This window comes from Chiloscyllium plagiosum, unplaced genomic scaffold (genome assembly GCF_037043375.1).
Source record: "Chiloscyllium plagiosum isolate Xiang-an unplaced genomic scaffold, Cpla_swu_hap1 HiC_scaffold_47, whole genome shotgun sequence".
NCBI classification, from domain to species: Eukaryota; Metazoa; Chordata; class Chondrichthyes; order Orectolobiformes; family Hemiscylliidae; genus Chiloscyllium; species Chiloscyllium plagiosum.
This window is the reverse complement of record NW_028270185.1, coordinates 36,708,318-36,716,448: the sequence shown is the minus strand read 5'-3', so window position 1 is coordinate 36,716,448 and position 8,131 is coordinate 36,708,318.

Sequence of the window (8,131 nt, the reverse complement as noted above, 5' to 3'; positions counted from 1 at the left end):
ATCCTTCTCCACCAGACAGTAAGATTGTGGCTGATCAGGTTGTGGACTCAGCCCCACTTTCCTGTCTGTGTCCAATTATCCGTGACTCACTTCCCTGTCAAATATTTAACTAACGCAGTTTTCAGTCCATGTGAACATCGAGGCACAATAAAAACTTCTAGTGAAGAGATTTCCAATTGAATGGTCCTTTGAGATTTTTTCATCATTCTTCTTATAGAATCAGAGTCCTGCAGAATGGAAACAGACCCGTTAGTCCATCTGTTCACTCCGGTCAGATATCAAATCTTATTTAGTCCCATTTGTCAGCATTTGGTCAATATCCCTCCTGTGGTTGTACCCAACGTGACCACTTCCTCTGACAGCAATTTCTGTACACACAACACTCTCTGTGTGAAACATTTATCTTCAGGTCCTTTCTAAATCATTCACCCTCTCGCCTTCAACCGATGCTCTCTTGTTCTGGACTCCCCTATACTGGGATCAGAACGTGGCTATTCAGAATATCCATTCCCCTGATGATTCTATACACCTCTATAATGTCACCCCTCAGCCTCTTACACTCCAGGGGGAAACACCTCAACCTAATCAACCTCTCCCTGAAGCTCAAACCTCCAGTCCTGGGTCATCTGTATAAATCTTTTCTGCAGACAACCGAGTTGTACACAGTATTCTTAAAGTGGCCTCACCAACATCCTGGGAGAGTTGGATTTGGCTGAATTCACTTTGCTTTAGACAGTGAGGAGATTCCAGTAAATTCTGGTCAGGGATCACCCAAAGGGTAGCACGGTAGTTAGCACTGCTGCCTCACAGCACCAGGGAATTGGGTTTGATTCCAGCCTTGGGTGACTGTTTATGTGGAGTTTGCACATTCGCCCCTTGTCTGTGTGAGCTTCTAATGGGTGATCCAGTTTCCTCTCACAGCTCAAACTGTGTAGGTTCGGTGGATTGGTCATGCTAAAGTATCTGTAGTGTTCAGGGATATCTAGGTTACGTACATTCGTCAGAGGTAAATATAGGGAAATGGATTGGGAAGGTGGATATGGACTTGTTGGCCCGAAAGGCCTGTTTCCACACTGCAGGGATTCCATTAAAATAAGAATGGTAACGATGACTTTAGAGGTTTTTTATTTAGCTCGCAAACATTGCTGTGATGAGGAACAATGAAGGAGAGAGAGTGCAAGAGGCCGTTCCTTCTCAGGCAGATTACATTGTCTCCCTCTCTGAGCTAAATCACACAGTAATGCCATCCTCTCCCAAACTGTACCATGTGAGTTCTCCTTGTACATTGTCCAAACTATGTCCCCATCACATTCCCTGTTCCATGTAGGTGCATCATTGCTGCTGTCATACATACAGAGAGTCATACCCTTAGCAGAAAATGGTCTCGGTCATTTTGAAATATGTTTACATGTCCCTGCGTCATTAAAAAAATAAAATGTTTAATTTATTCAGAATACCTGTGTTAAAATGAACGCTTTTTTAAACAAATACAGAAATTGCTGGAAAAGCTCCTTTTACATGCTGTAGTTGCACCAGCCTCCACCACTTCCTCTGGCAGCTCATTCCATACACACACCACCCTTTGTGTGAAAAGGTGTCCTTTAGGCCTCATCAAAACCTTTCGCCTCTCACTTTCAAACAATGCCCTCTCGTATTGGACGCCCCAACCTGGAAAAAAAAACCTGACTACTCACCCTATCCATAACCGTTCGGATATTATAAACCTTTACTGCTGTGAAATACGATCCCAATCAACACGAATGGCTGTTCTTTCAGTTATCCTGGACCTAAAGTCTGAAATTCAATACTGACACCTCTTCCTTCTCTATCAAGTCACAATTCTAAATCCACTTTAATCAGTTTGTTCAGGTGTGTTATGAGACACTTCCGTGGGATTTACACCGAGACCTTTGTGCCCGGAGGTATGGACACTAGACTCACTCAGCAATTCCCATAAAGCTGTAACATTATTCTCCTGTGTGGTTGTTCATAAGCCCGTTCTGACATGCTGTAACATACCTCTGCAACAGGCAGGACTTGAAACCAGACCTTCTAGTCCAGAGCTTGGAGCACTACCACACAAGTTCAGGAATTGGAATCAAATTCAGAGATCTAGCTCAGAGGCAGCGACACTACCCAGCACACAACCATACCTAGATTTTGAGTCATATTTTAGAGCCCACTTTCTGCTCGGTGTGGATTTATTATAGGAGAAAGTGAGGTCTGCAGATGCTGGAGATCAGAGATGGAAATGTGTTGCTGGAAAAGCGCAGCAGGTCAGGCAGCATCTAGGGAACAGGAGAATCGATGTTTCGGGCATTCCTGAAGAAGGGCTAATGCCCGAAACGTCGATTCTCCTGTTCCCTAGATGCTGCCTGACCTGCTGCGCTTTTCCAGCAACACATTTCCATCGTGGATTTATTATAATCAGGTTACCATTACTGAATTACAAACAACACTTTGTATTATTAATCAAATGCAAGATATTTGTCTCAACTGTAGGATGTTGAGTCCACGTGCCATCGAAATTAACTATAAACATCTTTAATCGCTATTATCTGTAGTCTGCAATATTAGGGAAAGAAATCTTGCAGACTCACTCTGCCCAATGAAGGGTCTCAAATAGATATTTATTACTGAACAGCAGAGACAAAGGAAGAGATTAATTTCTGGTCCCAAAACACCGATCACTCTTAACCAACTCTAACGTGCGACTGCCCGCTTCCTAAAACAATGAAATGATACCAGGCCAGTTATTACTGTCCAGCCTCTCCTCACTGACTGTGTCTTCAATCTGTCCCACCTCCCCCTATCCACACAAGGCAACCCAAGCTCGGGGTCTTTGTGAAAATCAAGGCCGGAGTGTGCAGGCCTCCTGGAGAGGGGGAATGGGCATTTTAAAACTGAAGGGGGTGGGTGAGGTGGCAATAATATCACACACTGGACTTAGGGGTGGCAGATGGAGTTTAGTTTGGATTAATGCGAAGTATTGGATTTGCTAAATCAAACAAGAGCAGAATCTATACAATTAAATGTAGGGCCTAGAAACCTAGGCCGTCAGGTATAATTCTTTAAAATTTGCATCTCATAGAGATAGTGTGGTTAAGAAGGCGTTTAACACACTTGTCTTCATAGGACAGACCTTTGAGTCTCAGAATTGGGACGTCATGTTGTGGTTGTACAGGATATTGGCGAGGTCCCTTCTGGAATGCTGTGTCCAGTCTGGTCACCCTGCCCTCTCATTCCATAGGCACACCACCCTCTGGGTGAAAACACTGCCCCTTAGGTCACACTTAAATGTTTCCCCTCTCACCTTAAACCTAAGTCCTCTGGTTTTGGTCTCCCCTACCCTTCGAAAACACCTTGACTATTCACTTTGATATTATTGACCTTGATATTATTAAGCTGGAGAGGGGTGAGAACAGATTAACCTGGATGTTGCTGGGAATGGAGGGAGTGAGCTATAAGGAGAGGCTTGGTATGCTGGGACATTTTTCACTGGAGAGGATGAGATGAAGGGGTAACTTTACAGAGATTTATAAAATAATGAAGGGCACAGATAGGCTGAAGGGCTGATGTATTTTCCCTAGAGTTGGGGATTCAAAACTGAGGGATATTTTAAGGTGCGAGGAAAAAGATTTACATAAGTCATGAGAGGTAATTATTTGAGATAGAATCTGGCTTGTGTGTGGAATGAACTTCCAGAGGAAATGGTGAAAGCAGGGACAGTTACAACGTTTAAAGGACATTTAGATCAATCCATGGATAAGACATCAGTTTGGATGGTGCTGTGAGCAGCTGCCCTCTCCCTCCCCCTCCCTGAATGTATCTCTGTTGGTTTTCACCCTCTGCCAATGTCTGTGCAGTGGCGTGGGGAGGCCAGCAGAGGGTGGCATTGCATCACTTTAAGCACCTCAGAGACTGCCAGACCTGCCCCACACAGAGACACACAGATACACACACAGGGATGGTTAGGGCACTACGTGTAGCTCATCTGGTAACTTAAATGAAACATAAAGAAATGCTCAATTTGCCTCGTAAACTGTTAAAATATGAGTGACAGATCTACCAAATCCCACTGTTTAAATAAAAACATCAATTTATTTTTTAACTCTGAAAGTGAACATTTTACATCAACTATTCACAACACTGAGACCCTCTTCCTCTTAACTGCTTATTACCCGACTCCAGCTCTACAGTAATATACTGTGTCTGGGTGTGCCATCCTCTCATACCACAGGGGCTTGTAAGCTCTCAGTTCAGAACAGCATTCACCCTCGCTTAAAGGTACAGTACACACTTTCAACTTCATCACATTATACCCTGGTGAATATTGATAAGTGGGACCTATCCGGAGTTCTCTTGCTCTGTGGTTTGTCAATATTTCATTTGCTCCGTCTGGTGTGTGCAGGATTTTTGATGCTCCATTGACAGCAAGTCGACTCTGTCCATAGGAATCTATCAGTATTTCACTTGCTCACACTCGTGTGTGTGGGGCTGGATTTCAGTTGTTTCATGGGGACTGTGACGCTATGACAATCTCAATGTTTGTAGATGGCACCGAACCTGGAAGAACTCTGCAGTCTATGGAGGACAGTGTGGAACTCTAACAGGACAGTCACACGTTGGTGTAGTGTTCAGGTTTAAGGCAGATGGGGATCAGTGCAGAGCAGTGTGAGGTGATACACTTTGGGAGGAAAGACAATGAAAGACAGTTTAAAACAGGCTGTGCCATTATAAAGGGGCTGCAGGAGCAGAGAGTCCTGGGTGTATATGAGCACAGACTGTTGAAGATGTCAGGACAGGTGGGGAGAGCAGTAACTGTCACAGATTAGTTTCAGTATCTGAGCTGTTTACAGGGGGAGGTGTAGGAGGGAGCCTCCGTGCTCCCTTCCTGGGAGATGGTGGTGACGATGTGTTGTGAGCCCACCCTCCTGCCCACCGAGACCGTGGGGATTCCATTTGTACCAGCTCGACACAAAAGGGAGATGGCATCAGGACCACGGCTTCGAGGTTGTGTCGGGGGGAAACGGAGCTGCCAGTGGGTTTAAAGTGAGAATTGCCCTTCACTGAACATTGCTCCTTACTCGGTCGGTGGGACCTGGATGTTTCAGAATCTCCATACGAGGTGTCCCGATCCTCTCCAGCTTATACCATGGTCCTCCCCACATGGCAGTGGGAGGGGGTGAGGGCACGGATATCGGGCACTCCACCACCTGGATAGGCCCTTCCTGTCCTATTCCAGGTAGTTTCTCCTGGAAAGGGAGAAAGGGAGGAGAGAGGGAGGGTGGGAGTGGGTGGCCCTGCTGTTAGTGCTGGTGTAGGTGAGGGACATGGTCATGGTGAGGTGTCTGGAGGGAGTCAGTCCACTTTGTTGTATCCATGCCGTGTTATTAATGTGGCTGTGGGGAGGGGGTAAAGTGGAGGGAGAGAGAGAGACAGAGAGAGAAAGAGACAGACAGAGACAGAGAGAGACAGAGACAGAGAGAGAGCGAGAAGCTGCAGCATGCGGCAGTGAGAGTGATGGACCATGAGACCTGTTCGGGGGTCGGTGCTATAACAGATATACAGTGAGTGTGAGGGAGCAGAGAGATTACGGTGAGCCTTATCCTGACAGAGTGGGGAAGGTTATTGATGCTTGCCCTGTATTGCTGGGCATTTCTTCAGACCGCAGATACTGCACTGAGCTGGGAGTGAGCTCGGTGGGTCTGGTGGTGTGGCACCCCTCTGTACTAGCCCATTCACCAGGACCTCCGTGCTCCTGTCGACAAACCGTGGTGTAATTGCCCCTTATCTGCCATGCTCGGGGTAAACTGTGCAGGGCAGTTCCTAACAGAGAAAGCTCAACCGTGTGCTCAGTGGCCTTTTAAAGATGGTGCCAATGTCATGGATCATGGAATATCCAGGGACACCCGGGCGATGGTGAGTACCTCCAGCCATATTGGGTGGGAGAATCGGGCTGGTATTGAATGAGAGGGACACCATGGGGTGGGTGGTTAATGAGGTGAGTTCGATAAGATAGCACCAGGAAACTAGCTCGGCATAGTGTAGATGATCCCTCCGTCACAGTCAATGGAAATGGCACTGAGACAAATTATTGTTAGATTTAGCCCAATGAGTCAAAGACTCTGTTGACCCTACACCCAGATACAAAGCTGCAGAACAAATACTCATCTAAAACTCTGCATCACCTGAACTCCCACCAACATCATGTTCACCTACAATTCCTGGAAACACTTATGTTACAGGATGCTGTTAAAATGTTTTCATTTCTGCATTCTGAAACCTGGGAACACATCCTTCCATAACACTGTCTCTCAGTGTCCCCCTCTCTGTCTATTTCCCAGACCACTCCCATTTGTTATTGTTTAAACTGATTCCCCCTCCATCTCTGTATCTCTGTGACAGGGATGTTCACACTCACAGCATCCCCTTGTCAGGGCACAATGGAGAGATGGAGTTGTAAATGGATGGGAGCTGTACATCCGGTCACTTCCAGCCCGGGCTGCAAGTTTCCCCGGGCTGGGCAGGGATCTCACACACTGTTACTGAGCAATGCACTGGGGAAGGGTACACAGCCCTACATGCTGGGAGGGTAACTGCTCCTGGGTTACAGATCAATGCCCTGGTTTGGTGTATACAGCTCTACATGCTGGGAGGGTAACTGCTCCTGGGTTACAGATCAATGCACTGGGGTGGTGTACACAGCCCTACATGCTGGGAAGGTAACTGCTCCTGGGTTACAGATCAATGCACTGGGGTGGGGTACACAGCTCTACATGCTGGGAGGGTAACTGCTCCTGGGTTACAGATCAATGCCCTGGTTTGGTGTACACAGCCCTACATGCTGGGAGGGTAACTGCTCCTGGGTTACAGATTAATTCCCGGGTGATCACTGCGCAGGTCCCTGTGCTGGTCAGACTATCTGGTTGAGTTTTATACATAATGCACTGCTGTGGTCTGCACTTCTCACTGCGCTGGACAGATATATGGTCTGGGATTATAGGTCAATGCCCTGATCTGATCTGTGCAGTGCTCCACTCTGGACAGATTGCTGGGTTGTACTGAGCAGGACACTGGCCTGGTCTGCACAGTGCTCCACGGTGAACAGATATCTCCCTCTGGGTGTACGGTGTCTGGACTGGCTCTGTGTGGTGGATTGAGAATGTGGTATATCGAACCATTTCAGCTGATCTGGAAATGCCTTTAGCTCCCAATCCTTTGACTGGACCCTCCGTCTCTCACCCCATTAATGTTACAGTGCGCCCAGGCACAGTACATCATGTTGGTGTGGGGGGTAGGGGGGAAAGTTGATGGACAGGTGAAGGAGATCCCCGGAACGTTCTGTCCCCGACATTCTATAACTGACATTCCCCGGAACGTTCTGTCCCTGACATTCTATAACCGACAGTCCCCGGAACGTTCTGTTCCCGACATTCTATAACTGACATTCCCCGGAACGTTCTGTCCCCGACATTCTATAACGGACATTCCACGGAAAGTTCTGTCCCCGACATTCTATAACTGACATTCCCCGGAACGTTCTGTCCCCGACATTCTATAACTGAGATTCCCCGGAACGTTCTGTCCACGACATTCTATAACTAATATTCCCCGAACGTTCCGTCCCCGACATTCGATAACTGACACTCTCCGGAACGTTCTGTCCACGACATTCTATAACTGACATTCCCTGGAACGTTCCGACCCCGACATTCTATAACTGACATTCCACGGAACGTTCTGTCCCCGACATTCTATAACTGACATTCCCCGGAACGTTCTGTCCCCGACATTCTATAACTGACATTCCCTGGAACGTTCTGTCCCCGACATTCTATAACTGACATTCCCCGGAATGTTCTGTCCCCGACATTCTATAACTGACATTCCCCGGAACGTTCTGTCCCCTGACATTCTATAACTGACATTCCCCGGAACGTTCGGTCCCTGACATTCTATAACTGACATTCCTCGGAACGTTCTATCCCTGACATTCTATAACTGATATTCCCCGGAACGTTCTGTCCTTGACATTCTATAACTGACATTCCCCGGAACGTTCTGTCCCTGACATTCTATAACTGACATTCCCCGGAACGTTCTGTCCCTGACATTCTATAACTGACAT